The sequence below is a fragment of the Anolis sagrei genome, chromosome 1, assembly GCF_037176765.1.
Source record: "Anolis sagrei isolate rAnoSag1 chromosome 1, rAnoSag1.mat, whole genome shotgun sequence".
In the NCBI taxonomy this organism is placed as follows: Eukaryota; Metazoa; Chordata; class Lepidosauria; order Squamata; family Dactyloidae; genus Anolis; species Anolis sagrei.
In genome coordinates this window covers 303,436,883-303,453,390 of record NC_090021.1, presented here as the reverse complement: position 1 = coordinate 303,453,390, position 16,508 = coordinate 303,436,883, and positions in this window count along the sequence as shown.

The following is a 16,508-nucleotide window of genomic DNA, read 5'->3' as shown; positions in this document are numbered from 1 at the left end:
AGGTAACATAATTGCTCTCACCTATGAGAGCAGATTTCAGTGGAAAGACTAAGACAGATTCTTCCTTGCTGTCCTTCTCTTAGCAAGTGAAAACTTTTCTATTCCTTCAGATTTTTTAGGATTGACTGCAATGACTTGTGATAATTTCCAGACTTATTTATCTTTTAATATATTTGTTTTTAAGTTTTAATTTTATAGATTAATTGTATATTAAGACTAACTTGTTTTATGTATATTTCTATCTAATTATTTAATGTTTTTCAAAGCTGCCTTGAATTCCAGTTTTGGGGAAAATTCAGGATACAGATAGAATAGTAATGATAATGCTCTGATAGGGAGACATTCTTTCAAGTATTGCAAGTTCTGAGCCAATTAACACTTCAAATGTTATCATCAGTACCTTGAACTTAGACTCAAATGTATTGGCAGCTACAGTGCGGTTTCTTTAATTTTTAATATAATGAAAAGGGACTGCTATCAATTATACCTCTATACTTACAAAGCTAGTCCAATTAACCTTAGCAGCAAGGAACAAGGTCGGGTTATAATGTGCCAGTCCAAAATGACATATACTTCAGTGGAGGTCCACAGGCAAAGTTAATTTCTGAAGCAAAAGTGATAAGAGAATACTGCATAGTTTCAGAATTATACTCTATAATCTTCCTTCTAGTCTGACAGATTTGAAAAGTCAGATTTTCCTTCAGGACCAATTTCCCAGCTCTATCTAACCATCTGTGAAATGAAAGGCCCCCAAAACCTACTAGTTTCGATTCTTGCTGCTTCAAGGAATATAAATGTCGATCTTTATTCATTACTCAACCTTCAAAAATTGACAGTACCAATAAAGTTCATTAGGATGTATTGTTAATTTTGTTTTTTTCAATAATTTCTTTCCAGAATTTGGATGTTTTTAGGTGCCTATAGCTGCATGTGACTAAATGCTCCTGTTGTCCCACATCTACTTCAGTATTTTTTCTGATATATATTTCATTGATCTTAGTTAACTTGAATGGATATAGACATCTTTCATGTACCATCTTTTATCAGCAGCTTCTTTTGCTCATGCTGATGTCAACCTATGGGATAACCATATTTTATTCTGTTTTCTTTCCTCCAGATTAGTTGCTAAGCCAATTTCTACAATATTTTAGAGCTAGTATTTAGCCATATATATTTTCAATCCTTGCTATGCAATGATTTTAAATACAATCTCTAAATTTCAGGGCAGGGGAGATAGTGTCAGGAATACTTTTGGGAGGTATCAGTAGAAATATGCAGAATCTGGTTTCAGAAAAATCATATTGTTAAAAGCTTAATTTGTTACATATTTAATTCCGTGGGAATTTAGGAACTTTTCCTGTTCAAACATTTTAATCAAATTTGTGACAAATAGTAGTGGAACAGAAGAGTAAAAGACTTGGCATGCCAACTCCACAGCCATGCTAAATAGAATAGAATAATCTAAACAATAACTTTATCTTAATATCCTGTTTCCCCTAAAATAAGGCATATCCATAAAATAAGCTGTAGCAGGGTTTCTAAGCATTTGCACAATATAAGCCATACCCTGAAAATAAGACATAGTGATAGGTGTGGCTACGCAGCGTACAAGATCGGCTCCCCCTGCCAGGTCCTGGTTGTTCTGTGCTTTAGGTATTGTGTGTCCTCAGGGAGAAGTAAAGCTGTGGCTGCCATTTTACTCAGCTCTGTGGGTGTCTCTCCTCTAGCACCAACCAGCAACAGTCTGTGGGTCTCTCTCACCCCTCACAAACACCAGGGGATAGGGGAAATGCTTCAGCAAGCAGTCTGCTATTGAGCCCAGAGAGATCATCCCGTAAATGCAGATTGTTGTACCACCTATATATATATAAATGCTCTGTTTGTTTTGAGTGACATCATGACTCAGAATCTGCTGGACAAATTGCCACCAAATTTGGCCACAAGACTCCTACTAACCCAAGGAGTGACCATCACTCAAAAAAACGATTTTGCCATTTGTATTTGTAGTTGCCGGGATTTATAGTTAACCTACAATCAAAGAGCATTCTGAATTCCACCAAAGATGGAATTGACCCAAACTTGACATACAGAACTCCCATGACCAACAGAAAGTACTAGAAGGGTTTGGTGATCCTTTGTCTCACCCTGGTCATTCCACAGATATATAAACCCATTTTTCCTACTTCCAACAGACCTCACTACCTCTGAGGATGCTTGCCATAGATGCAGGCGAAACGTCAGGAGAAAAATTGCCTCCAGAACATGGCCATATAGCCCGGAAAAACCTATAACAACCCACATTCGCCTTTAGTTTCGGAGTTGTAACACTGTGGACTCAATGATGGATCTAGACCAAACTTTTCATTAATACTCAATATGCCCAAATATGAACATAGATGGAGTTTGGGGGAAATAGACCTTGACACTTGGGAGTTGTAGTTACTGGGATTTATAGTTCACCTACAATCAAAGAGCATTCGGAACCCCACCACCAGCCAAACTTCCCACACAGAACCATGTGGCCAACAGAAAATATTGTACTATGTTTTCTGGTGGTCTTTGGCGACCATACCCCCTAACGACCCCCACAGGGCCATCCAGTCCAGCTCCCTTCACCAGGGCATGAAAACATAATCAAAGCCCTCCTAACAAAGAGCCATCCAGATAGATATATAAGATTCACACACACACACACACAGATATAGTATCATAGATTTGAAAGGGACCCCTAAAGAAGGACAATTATATGTTGCATGTTCCAGAGTAGGCAAACCAGACAATCTCTACATCAACACTGACAAAGAAACAACATGAGATACTGTTTAGCCACAAGCATAAAGAAATTACATATATTAGAAACCCAACACTTTCTCATTACTTTATTTTCCAGATCACCAGACTGGGCCACAGCAATGCATGGCAGGGGACAACTAGTACTTAATAAAAATAAGGCATCCCCTGAAAATAAGCCTTAGTGTGTCTTTTTGAGGAAAAATAAATAACAACTGTGTTTTATGTTCAGGGAAACATGGTAAATCAAGATTAAGATCACCCATTTGACCTATATAAGTCAGATAAAAATGTAATAATCAGCAATATCTGGACAGCGCATTGGACAAAAATCTTGTAGTTTGGTTCTCACTTATACAATTTGCCTAAGATTGGTTTGTCATTAATAAACAGATCTTTATCACTGAAGACTCCCTTATGCCTTCAGTCAGTATATTGCTGAAATTTGTCAATTTGCTGGAAAACTAGATGGAAAAAGTAAAGACATGCATCTTCTTACAAAATTCTAAGCATTGATTTCTTGAAAGAATGCCTGACTTCCCTCAATTTCCCTTTAAAAGTTGGGGAAAATTGGGCGAGTCAATATTTCCAAGCTTATTATCTCTTTCAGTACCAATCTGTTCTATTTTCTCATTATCCTGTAAGGATTTGATGAATTGCACTAATTGGAATGCCTGATATTCCTCTAAATTAGGTATAGTGAGCCCACTTGCTTTTGTAGTGCTGCATTTTACACCATTCTCCCCCTAGCAACAAATCTTTCCAAATCTGTCTGCCATTCCCTAAATCATTTTAACTGCAGACTAAGGGGGATGACTTGAAGTAAAAGCATAAATTTAGGTAAAATATGACTTAATGACAGCTAGCTTCTCTGCCTAACATTGTTAAATGGAGGATAGCCTGCCTTTCTAACTTCTAACATGCAAGTGTAGTTGTTCAGAGCTTTCCAGAACAGGTGGTTGCAGAACAGGCGGAGGTTCTTCTAAAGCCAGTTTCTGCCACCCTGACATGTTTCTTCAAGGGCAGCCCCCTGTAGAGTACATTGCCACTGCCTGAAAGATGTGGCCACTGAATGAGTGACTATGGCCAGGTTATTCCATTGCCTTATGAAACATGCTTAGTCTGTTAATGAAATGTTAACCCTATCTAGCATTTCTTTTGGCATATTTTGCAAAAAACATTTACTGCAATTAATTATTTCCATATTTTTCCTCAATGATAACACAGTCCTAGAAAGTATAGGCTATAATGTTTCTTAGAATTTCTCATGAACTGGGAAGTGGATGTGGAAGAGCTTTTTTCCACAATACTGCTTCTTCCCCATATCTGAATTTCAAGGGAGCAGAATGAGGAGCTTTACAATGCTATTGCTAGTTACTAACAACAACATCTGATATAATTACTCATTATTGGGATTCTTCTTCTTCTTCTTAGGCGATCCCTCATTGGACGAGTAAGATGGTCTTCCATCATGGGTTTCCTTGTGGGTCCGCATGTGGCTGTGGAGCCCTATTCTTGCTCTGCATCTTCTTCCGCAGTGAGGGCATTGGTTTCCAGGTGGAAGGCGGTCCCGGTCGGGGTTGGCTTGACGCGCCTTCCTCCTGGCACGTTTCTCTCTTTCACCCTCCATTCGTGCCTCCTCGAATTCTGCAGCACTGCTGGTCACAGCTGACCTCCAGCTGGAGCGCTCAAGGGCCAGGGCCTCCCAGTTCTCAGTGTCTATGCCAGAGTTTTTAAGGTTGGCTTTGAGCCCATCTTTAAATCTCTTTTCCTGTCCACCAACATTCCGTTTTCCGTTCTTGAGTTCAGAGTAGAGCAACTGCTTTGGGAGACGGTGGTCAGGCATCCGGACAACGTGGCCGGTCCAGCGGAGTTGATGTTGGAGGACCATCGCTTCAATGCTGGTGGTCTTTGCTTCCTCCAGCACGCTGATGTTTGTCCACTTGTCTTCCCAGGAGATTTGCAGGATTTTCCGGAGGCAGCGCTGATGGAATCGTTCCAGGAGCTGCATGTGACGTCTGTAGACAGTCCACATCTCACAGGCATATAGCAGGGTTGGGAGGACAATAGCTTTATAGACAAGCACCTTAGTATCCCTACGGATGTCCCGGTCCTCAAACACTCTCTGCTTCATTCGGGAAAATGCTGCACTTGCAGAGCTCAGGCGATGTTGTATTTCGGCGTCGATGTTGACTTTGGTGGAGAGGTGGCTGCCAAGGTAGCGGAAATGGTCGACATTTTCTAATGTTACACCATTAAGCTGTATCTCTGGCATTGGAGAGGGGACGGCTGGTGACTGCTGGAACAGCACTTTGGTTTTCTCGATGTTCAGTGACAGGCCAAGCTTTGTGTATGCTTCTGCAAAGGTGTTGAGAGTGGCTTGTAGATCTTCTTCTGTATGTGCACAGACGACATTGTCATCAGCATACTGGAGTTCTATAACAGATGTTGTTGTGACCTTGGTTTTGGCTTTCAGTCTGCTGAGGTTAAATAGCTTGCCGTCTGTCCGATAGATGATTTCCACTCCGGTGGGAAGCTTCCCATCAACAAGGTGAAGTATCATGGCGATGAAGATGGAGAATAAAGTTGGGGCAATAACACATCCCTGTTTGACACCCGATTCCACCTTAAATGGGTCACTTTGGGAGCCATTGCTGTCCAAGACTGTTGCCATCATGTCATCGTGGAGGAGCCGCAGGATGTTCACGAATTTGCTTGGGCACCCGATTTTTTGGAGGATGGTCCAGAGAGCGCTGCGATTCACTGTGTCGAATGCCTTTGCAAGGTCGATGAATGCCATGTACAGAGGTTGATTTTGTTCTCTGCATTTTTCTTGGAGCTGTCGTGCAGTGAAGATCATGTCCACAGTTCCTCTGGAGGGGCGGAAGCCGTTCTGGGATTCTGGGAGGGTGTCTTCTGAGAGGGGCAGAAGGCGGTTTGCAAGGATTCTTGCGAGGATTTTTCCAGCAGAGGTTAGAAGGGAGATACCTCGATAGTTTCCACAGTCTGTTCTTTCCCCTTTTTTTGAAGAGGGTGATGATGGTGGCATCCTTGAAGTCTGCTGGGATTTTCTCGGTCACCCACACTTTTTCTATGAGCTGGTGGAGTTGGTGTGTCAGCTCAGGTCCTCCCTCTTTAAAGATTTCAGCAGGGATCCCATCCGGTCCGCTGGCTTTGTTGTTCTTTTGTTGGCTGATGGCATTGCTGACTTCTTCCAAACTAGGCAGTGCTGCAAGCTCATCCCTGGTTTGTTGTTGCGGGATTTGTGAGAGGACCTCTTCGGCCACACTGGAGCTGCGGTTTAGGAGGCTTTGGTAGTGTTCTTTCCAACGTAGTGCAATTGACTTTTGGTCCTTCAGGAGTTTGGTTCCATCTGATGAGCGTAGAGGCTGTATGCCATGGTTTCTTGGCCCATAGATGACCTTTGTGGCTTTGAAAAATCCTTGAGCATTATGGGTATCTGCCAGGTGTTGGATTTCTTCAGCCTTCTTTGTCCACCAGATGTTCTTGAGTTCTCTTGTCCTTCTTTGGACCTCAGCTTTTGCACTGGCGTAGATCTTTTTCTTAGCAGCACAGTTGATGTCTCTCTGCCATGCTTGGAAGGCTTTCCTTTTCTTGTCGATTAGCTGTTGGATCTCGATGTCATTTTCGTCAAACCAGTCTTGATGTTTCTTGGCTTGGTATCCAATAGTTTCTTCGCAGGCTAGGATGATGGAGGTCTTCAGTTTGTTCCAATGTTCCTCAACATTTTCGGGGTGTACTGTGGGTAGATGGTCCTTGAGTGCTGTTTGGAGATGGGCTCGCCTGGAGGGCTCCTGAAGGGCTTGGGTGTTCATTTTGCGCCTTGTCTTTCTTCCTTGGAGTCTGCGCTTGGGGGCGATCTTGATAGCCATCGTGGATCGGATTAGCCTGTGGTCGGTCCAGCAGTCATCAGCACCTGTCATGGCTCTTGTGAGGAGCACCTCACGGCGGTCTCTGGCACGTGTGATTACATAGTCTAAGAGGTGCCAATGCTTTGACCGGGGGTGCTTCCATGATGTCTTGAACTTGTTTTTCTGGCGGAAGAGCGTGTTGGTGATGACAAGGTTGTGCTCCGCACATTTGGTGAGAAGCAGGATGCCGTTTGAGTTGCTGTTTCCAACCCCGTCTTTTCCTATGGTGCCTGGCCACAGGTCGAAGTCTCGCCCGACTCTTGCATTGAAGTCCCCCAGGAGAATGATTTTGTCCTCCTTAGGTATCCCTGATAGGACGGTGTCCAGCTGACAGTAGAATTTCTCCTTGATGTCTTCATCAGCATCTAGTGTTGGTGCATAGGCACTTATGATGGTTGCCCGTTGGTTTTTGGCAAGATCAATTCGGAGGATGGAGAGTCGCTCGTTGATGCCAGTGGGTGCTTCGGGCAGATGTTTCATCAGATCATTTCTTATAGCAAAGCCAACTTCGTGCATTCTTTGGTCTTCTTCGGGCAGTCCCTTCCAGAAGAAGGTGTAGCCTCCTTTTTCTTCCTTCAGCTGTCCCTCTCCTGCTCTCCGGGATTCATCCCTGACTGCACAAGTCTCTAACTCTCAATGAGTAGTCAGCATAGATAGATTAGAATGAGGGATTCCTTCCCCTGAATTCTCTGTGCATACCTACCTCAAAAAGGGGCTTAGAAGGTTGTCTTACTCATCATGTCACTATCTCCCCCACCCCCCTTTGAATACTTAGCAATGTAATCTCTTCAGAGAAGACACAATTTCCTCTTTTAAAAGTATTTTTATTGCCCTGGGCTGGCCTCCATTTTCTGGGTCTCTTTTTCCTTTATTCTTCTGGAGTGAGGAGGCATCTTGCCTTGTCCAGGCAAGATGTAGTAGATATGGATATTTTTTTTTCCTTTTCCTTAGAAGATAGCTCAGTGAAACTAGTTAGCTCCAAGAACCTTTCCTATGATCACTGGGTCATACTATGCTTCACTGCTGCAGAAATTGTGGGAGGCCATCAAGACCAAGAGATGTGGCATGCTCACCAAAAACCCTCTGCAAGGCGCTGCACCATTTCACAACTCACATGTTGCCCAAATGGAAGCATGCTCCTGTGGCTTTGAAATTCTTCCGCACCCCCCTTATTCACCTGACCTCACACCATCGAATTTTACTTCTTTCCTACAATGTAGTTATTTTTGAAGGGCAAGCATTTTTCAGATGATGAGACTCTGATTTCTGAAGTCACGATGTGGCCTTTGGAGCAACCTGTTGCCTTCTACAAGTGAGGCATTTTCAGGTGCTTAAAAAGATGGAGAAGTGTGTATCCCTAGGTGGCACCTATGTATAGAAGGATTAATAACTGTGCCAAGTTTCATTGCTCTCAGTCCACAGGAAGTGAGTCAGGGGAATTCTTTAATGAGCAACCCTCATACATATATTTGTGGGCTAGTTCAGGCGAGGTTCTAGTTTCCATGTTCACCCATTCCTCACGCTTTGCCCATGGCAGAAGGGAGGGTGAAACTGGTTGTCCTATTGATAAAAATGAGCCAATGTGGTGTAATGGTTTGAACGTTGAGCTATGACTGAATACTGCTTGGCCATGGGAACACACTGAACAACTTTGGGCAAGTTATACTCTCTCAGTATCAGAGGAAGCCTTCTGAAGAAATCTGCCCAGAAATCTGTGTGATAGGTTCACCATAAATTAGAAGTGACTTGAAACTCAGAGGAAGGCAATGTGTCACTGCTGCTGCTCCAAACCAGTAATGCAGCTTCCTTCAAACACCTGACCACCTGATGTCAGAATGGGGTGCCTGCATAACCAGGAAGGAAGGGGTTCACCCTATGTCATGGTGCCAGGGCTCTGCTGGTAGTTAGGCAGAGGTGAATCAAACAAACACCCAGTTTGTATCAAACAGTTTAATTACAGCAGCACTTACTTTCTGGCTGTTTAAATAGTCCAAAATATAAAACATAAAGATAGCACTCAGCCACAGAATATAAAACAAAAACCGATAGCAAACACTACACTGTAGTCAAAGGGTGCAGTCCAGTGGTAAAATGCCGAGAGTTCAATGAACAAAGTCCAGGGATCAAGAGTCTATACTGTAGTCAAAAGCCAGTCCAAAGATTCAAGGTTTCATTGTTCCAAGAGTTCAGTAGACGGGTCCAAGAACCTGGAGGAAAACCAGCAGCATCTGCCACCAAAATAAGACAAATACTTTTCTCCCAAAGATCAGCCCCAAGGTTAGCTTCTTAAATCCAGTAACAGCCAGATGCAACCTATCCCTTGCATGCCTCCACCCTTAATTGCTTTTACCTGTAAACCGTTACTTACAAATTAAGTAAGCCCTTTAGAACTAAGACTTACATTAATCCTTCCATCACCAACTGCTAGGTCTGCCACCACCAACCACCATCAACTGTGGGACATGATACATGACACCCTAACCCTTTCTGCTGTTTGCATGGATGTCCCAGTTTGACATGAGCAGCCATGACAGGCAAGAGGCACTTGCAGGCAGCTTTGCAGTGGCAAGGAGCAGTGGCAGTGACATGAGGACAATGGGACTGGATAGCCAGAGGATAGACTGGAGCACCTGGATCCAGCAGATTGTGCTAGATCCAGGGAAGCTCCAGGACAAAAATACTTTGGAGTATCTGCAAGGTCTAGACATGGCCTGAGATAACGGAAAGGAATTAGGCTTGTAAATGCTGGTTTAAATTATTGTTTGAACCAGGTTATAATATAGTTATGGGATTATGAGACACAAAAATCTACACTGCCTTTACAAATTTACATTTTCATCCATTGTATATTACCCTGAGGGATTCTGTCACTATAATATGTTCTCTGATAATTCCTTGTTGGGACTGCTACGATGTGCTTAACATCTGCTAGTTCTTGAGAATTGTGTAGAAACTGCAGTGATTGAGCTTGGTAGCTAATAGGAAAACAATATACCGTGTTATTATTCCAGTATGTCAAGATATCGCAATTTCATATTTAACCAGAATGCTCAGACCGTGATGGTATTGTAGTTTTTCTGTCAATGTTCTTTGACAGAAGTGAAACGTGCCCAATAAATCAAACTGTTTGGAACACTGTGTTATCCAAGTTCTTTTTTTTTTAAAAAAGATCAGAAACCTGTTTAGAAGGCTTGCTGTTCCAGCACATCACTAAAGAATAGCATATGATGCTGTCATTGGAAATACATTGTACCAATGTCATGGATGGATAATGCTAGAGCAAATATTTGCAGGGATCAGATTATAGATCCAAAAATGTTCCTCTGGCGCAGAACTGAAACCTGTTCTGGAGGGAACCATCCTTAATACAGGGCAAGGTTATGGGGGTAGTAGGATAGATATTTTAATGGCAGAGGTGGGCATAATGTTTTTTTATGGCTCTCAACCCCTCCAGATTTTTTACTGTCCTTTTTTACCCTCTCCTCCAGGGGAACTGCCTCTCCTCATGAATTCTGCTTTAAAATAGGTTGCAGTCTGCAACTTAACATAAACCCTCCTCACCTCCCCCCCAAAAAAGCAGTAGACATCTAGCATTTTTCATCCTCTCTCCTTTGCAGCCCAAAAGGCCCCAAGATGTCCCGGGGGGGGGGTGGGGTGGTCCTTGAATTCATCACTGTTATCCTCCCTAGTGTAGAGAAAATATTTAAAGTGTTAATCCTAGAGTACTGTTTCTCAATCTGGGGTCGGGACCCCTGGGCGTTTGTGAGGGGGTATCAGAGGGGTCACCAAAGACCATCAGAAAACACAGTATTTTCTGTTGGTCATGGGAGTTCTGTGTGGGAAGTTTGGCCCAATTCTATTGTTGGAGGGGTTCAGAATGCTCTTTGATTGTTGGTGAACTAAAAATTCTAGCAACTACAACTCCCAAATGGCAAGGTCTATTTTCCCCAGACTCCATCATTGTTCACATTTGGGCATATTGAGTATTTGTGCCAAGTTTAGTCCAGATCCGTCATTGTTTGAGTCCACAGTGCTCTCTGGATGTAGGTGAACAACTCCCAAACTCAAGGTCAATACCCACCAAACCCTTCCAGTACTTTCTGATGGTCCTGGGAATTTTGTATACCAAGTTTGGTTCAATTTCATCATTGGTGGAGTTCCGAATGCTCTTTGATTGTAGGTTAACTATAAATCCCAGCAACTACAACACCCAAATGACAAAATCAACCCCTCCCCCCTGCCAACCCCATCAGTATTTAAATTTGGGCGTATCGGGTATTTGTGTCAAATTTGGTCCAGTGAATGAAAATACATCCTGCATATCAGATATTTACATTATGATTCATAAAAGTAGTAATGAAATAGTAAGGAAAATCATTTTACGGTCGAGGGTCACCACAATATGAAGAACTGTATTAAGGGGTCACAGCATTAGGAAGGGTGAGAAACACTGTCCTAGAATGTATGCAATGATGAGTGATGCTTCATTTTAGATAACAGAAATATCTAACTTACACAGACCAATTCCTAGGCTGACAGTCTGAGAAGATGGCAGCAAGGTCTGTGTTCATTTCACTATTTCTTCTGGGAGCCAGTTTGCTTGACTGCAATAGTATTTTGTTTAATTTTACCTTTTATAGATAATAAGTAGCCCACTGGGTGACCTTAGGCAAGTCTCACTCTCCCAGCCACAGAACAAGGCAATGGCAAAGCTTTTCTGAACAAATCTTGCGAAGGAAACCCTGTGATAGGTTTGCCTTAGGGTTCCCGTAGGTCAGAAATGACCTGAAGGCATACAAAGGCAGGTAATGAACTGGCTGCTTGAAATCAGCTAAGAGAAGCTCAACATGAATCTAAGGCACGAAATCAGTAGCAAAAGTCCTTCAGTTTTATCTCCTTCAAACAGAAACGACCTTTCTTCTCTAACTCGGTGATAAAATATTTGTGAACCTTTTGAAATATCTGAAATAGTATATAATTTATCTCAAAAGGTGGAGACTTCAGCCTGGGAGCAAACTAATATTTTTTTATCAGCTTTGGAATATTTATAACAATACAACCCCAAGGTTCTGTTGCTAGGTTTCAGCCAGGAGTGGACTGATATTTGAGGGGGGGGGGGGCACTTTATGTTAACAGACTCTTATTGTGAATGTTTGATGCCATATCAACATGTGGCATCTGCAAGGGAGACACCTCTGATCCCTGCCCACCTCTCCTTTAAAAATCTTTTTTATGTGGTTATGGTTTACAAAGGACATCATTAACAATTCCCACAAGGTCCTGGGACATGAAAATATTAAAAGGAAATTAATATGGTTGCTCTCTGTTGTTCAGTAAGAATCTGGTTAGGCATCTATGAGGTTAACCCAGCAGGCATCTTACATGTTTGAGGATTAAGCAGAGATCCCTTGAAATCTGGAACAGGTCTGAATCTCACCCTGCATCCCTCTCCTCACCGAGCTTGCTTTGAACTGAGTGCTGGAGCTCTTCTGGTGCTAAGGGCCTTTTATGATTTATAGAATAGTGTCTGAAAGTCATCTGAAGGCAGATACAGCCAGTTTGTGCTGAGTAGTGCAGGCTGCAAGGTGAAAGCTACCTACTATCACATACTGCTTTTGATACTTGCTGTTTTCCAAATTGAATCAAACTGGAGAGAGAATAAATTATCATAGAAACATAGAAATGGAAGAGACCCTAAGGACCACCCAGTCCAACCCAACCCCCTGCCATGCAGGAACACACAGTCAAAGCACTCCTGACCTATGATCCTCCAGCCTCTGTCTACATTCCTTTAAAGAAGTAGACTCCACCACTTTGTCAGACAGCATATTCCACTATCAAACAGCTCTGTCAGGAACTTCTTCCTAATTTTTTTTCTGTGTCAGGAGTGACTTGAGAAACTGCAAGTCACTTCTGGTGTGAGAGAATTGGCCGTCTGCAAGGATGTTGCCCAGGGGATGCCAGGATGTTTTGATGTTTTACCATCCTTGTGGGAGGCTTCTCTCATGTCCCCTCATGGGGACCTGGAGCTGATAGAGGGAGCTCATCCACTCTCTCCCCGGATTCGAACCTATCACATATTGCTTTTGATACTTGCTGTTTTCTAAATTGAATCAAACTGGAGCCATGCGGCAACGAGAGTGACTGGTCTTACAAAACCCTCTTATATTGTCGAGGCAAAAGGGATATTGGGGGGGGGGTGTTTATTTACTTCACTTGTATACTGCTTTTCTCAGCGGGGGACTCAAAGCGGTTTCCAACATAATTATGGCAAAATTTAATGCCTCACATACAGAAACCTAACATAATGGTAATAGCATACAATTATCAATTAAATCATAAAACACAACATCATTTAACATTAAAACATGGCATTAAAACATATTGTTATAAACATTAAAATCACACAATCCAACAACTGTTGTCCAGGCTGTTCCAAATAGCATATCTATTACACATGATCATTCTTTGTACTGCTTACTGCCCAAAGGCTTGGTCCCATAGCTAAGTTTTTACTTTTCTTCTGAAGGCCAGGAGGGAGGGTGCTGATCTAATTTCATTGGGGAGGGAGTTCCATAGACAAGGAGCCACCAGTGAGAAGACCCTGTCTCTCATCCCCACCAATCGTACTTGCAAGGGAGGTGGAACCGAGAGGAGGGCCTCCCCAGATGCTCTAAATCTCCAAGATGGTTCATAGAGGGATATATGTTTGAAAAGGTAAGCTGGACAGGAACTATTTAGGGCTTTATGGGCTAAAGCCAGCACTTTGAATTGTGCTCGGTACCAGACTAGCAGCCAGTGGAGTTGGCATAACAGCGGGGTTAATGCTCATGTGAGCAAGACAATAATAGCAGCGAGAAGTATAGCTTGACCCATGGCTACTTGTAAAAGGAGGCATGAGCACAAATGTACTTTTTCACTAACAAGTTTATCAAGACTTCTTTGACATTATTATTTCTATACAAAAGCTTGTAAACTCTTTTTTGGGGAAAAATCTTCAACAAATCTCTGTGTGTATTTCACAAGGAGAAGACTGGGAAGAAGGTGAGAGAATTGAGGAAATAACAATGTTAGGGTATATTGAAGCAAGGATCAGTCAATTTTTGAATTAATAATTCATGGGCATACCCGGAAGACTGATGAAAAAGATTAATGCAAATACATGCAGGAGACATCTGGTATTAAAATCAGTTTGAACTAGTGTTGTCCTAGAAAGAATGTAGAGACCTTGATGCTTGTTTGCATCTTGCTGATGGTCTGGTTTTTGTCCTTATGATTCCCTACTGAGCCGTGCAATTTTATGCATGTTTACTCAAGAAACATAAGAGGCACTGTATTCATTTGGGCTTACTTTCATCAAATGACATAGGAATATCGTCGTACAGTTAGGCTCCATTGAGTTCAGTGAAACTTAATTCCCAAATATATGCGTCTAGGATAACAACCTTAATAGTCAATGTAATAATGAGTAGATAGTAATATATACAGTGATAACTTGGTATCCATTGTGGTTTGGTACCAAGACCTCACCTAGAAACCAACATTTGCATATGTTCAAGCCCCAGTGCATACAAAAACACACAAATTGCATCCCTTTTAATAAAATGGAAAAATACAAACTTGCTTTTGGGATTAAAAAATATTTTCAAGCTATGGATGGTTGAAGCTTTGGATGCAGAATCCATGGAAGTGGATGGCCAAGTTCATCTCAAATTCATTCCACTTGTTTTTGTGATCTGTTGTCATTGTCTGCTACTTAGTGCAGCTTTTGTTCTATATCTTTATGAGTTTTCAGAGCTCGGTTTTGTTAGGCTTGTGAACAACATTGATTGTGAGTAAGTAATGCAGCACTTCATCTAAAATCCTAGGAGGTGTTTCAGAAATATATACAATTCCCAGAAGACATTTATTGCCAAGGTCTTTTATATGGTAATAATTTCTCATAAATTTTAGATGACCTTCTAAAAAACCTCTTGGTCACAAATATGCTGGAATGTTTATAAGTTATAGGAGTTCATGCACATACAAGATAATAATCTTGCCTGGGAAAATAATAAATCTCAGATAATAGTCAATCACATAATGTCCCTAGAAAGTATGAGATGAGCCACGGCAGAAGTTTGCGAAGAAAACTCTTTTGGCTATGTTGCTTTTTCTGTTTTCCAGTTTTCATAAAAATATGCAAATAATTTTTCCCTGGGGGCTGATGTAACTCTTGGCTTTAAGACCCCGTTTGCCCAACAAAACCTTAGCAATGCACTGAAAATTTGTGAAGTTTTTGCAGTAAGAGAGCTCTATTGATCGTGTCCTATAATCCAGTATTGTGTCAGTCTTCTGAACGAGCTGATATCATTGTAGGAGTTCAGACATGATTGAACATATAGTATGTATGATTTTGACATCCTCATTCTTTAGACTAGATAATCAATGCAACAGCTAATGAAGACATGAACACACACACAGCTTCCAAAATAGCTGCTTTTGAACATGGAGAATATACTCCAATTAATACAGGTATTAATGCATTTGTTTGATTGTGCAACTAACAGAGTTTATAGAAGAATCACAGAACCTGGAATTTTCAGGAAGGCAGTTTGTGGTAATGCTTTCCTGATAAAATCAGGCATGCCTTGTTAATGCAATTTGCTCTAGGAAAAACATCAGTCAAAGCAATGTCTGTGCATACAGTCCTTTCTGGCACCTTCATAGCCTCTGTTTTTATTCCAGCCACAATCAATTTTAATTTGGGCCATGGATCAAGCTATCATTATATCTAAATGTTCAGGGAGCAAATAAAAAGACAGAACTACCTAGATGCCTTCCATTTCCTCCCTGTCTGTTATCTCTCAAAACACTGCATTTCATTAACAGTTTTCGTTTTTGGTCATGTCAGGAACGACTTGAGAAACCGCAAGTCACTTCTGGTGTGAGAGAATTGGCTGTCTGCAAGGATGTTACCCAGGGGATGCCCGGATGTTTTGATATTTTACCATCCTTGTGGGAGGCTTCTCTCATGTCCCTGTATGGGGAGCTGGAGCTGATAGATGGAGCTCATCCACACTCTCCCAGGATTCGAACCTGTAACCTGTTGGTCTTCATTCCTGCCGCCACAGGGGTTTAACCCACTGACGTAAGTGTTGGTCATAAAGATTTAAAATGGCAAGAACAAATATTTGGAGGGTCTTGGTTGGGTGGATCTGACAGGACTTTGGGAATGATGCAGAATCTACTACTTCCCTTCATTTTTGCTGTATGTGCAAGGGTTGAATGAAAAGTAATGCCTCCACCTTTGCAACTCCTCAACAGATTGCAGTATTGGTATTTGGCAGGTACTGGCTTGTTCAGTAGACTCTCCTCTACAGTTCCATTTTGGCGGGAAGCCTTAGCATTGAATGGTTGCGTTGTTAAAGTGCGAAGTCATTGAATTCTTGAAAGCAGAAGGTGTCACCCCAAAGGAGATTAATCAGAGAATGCAAGCTGTTTATGATGATTGTGTTGATGTGAGTGCTGTGCATCATTGGGTGAGCAAGTTTAAAGATGTTGAGGTGGGAACATCTGACTTGCGTGACAAACAAAGAGTTGGATGTCTTGTGACAGCAACCACCGAATTTCACAAGCAAAAGGTTGACAGATCGATTCAGGATTATTGTCGTATCACTCAGAGAAATTTCAAGCATAATTGGCATTTCACAAGAATGTGTGGGTCACATTACTGCTTTGCTTGGCTATCGGAAGATCTGTGCACGATGGGTTGCGGAAACAGTGTTGACTTCTTCCGAGACGGCT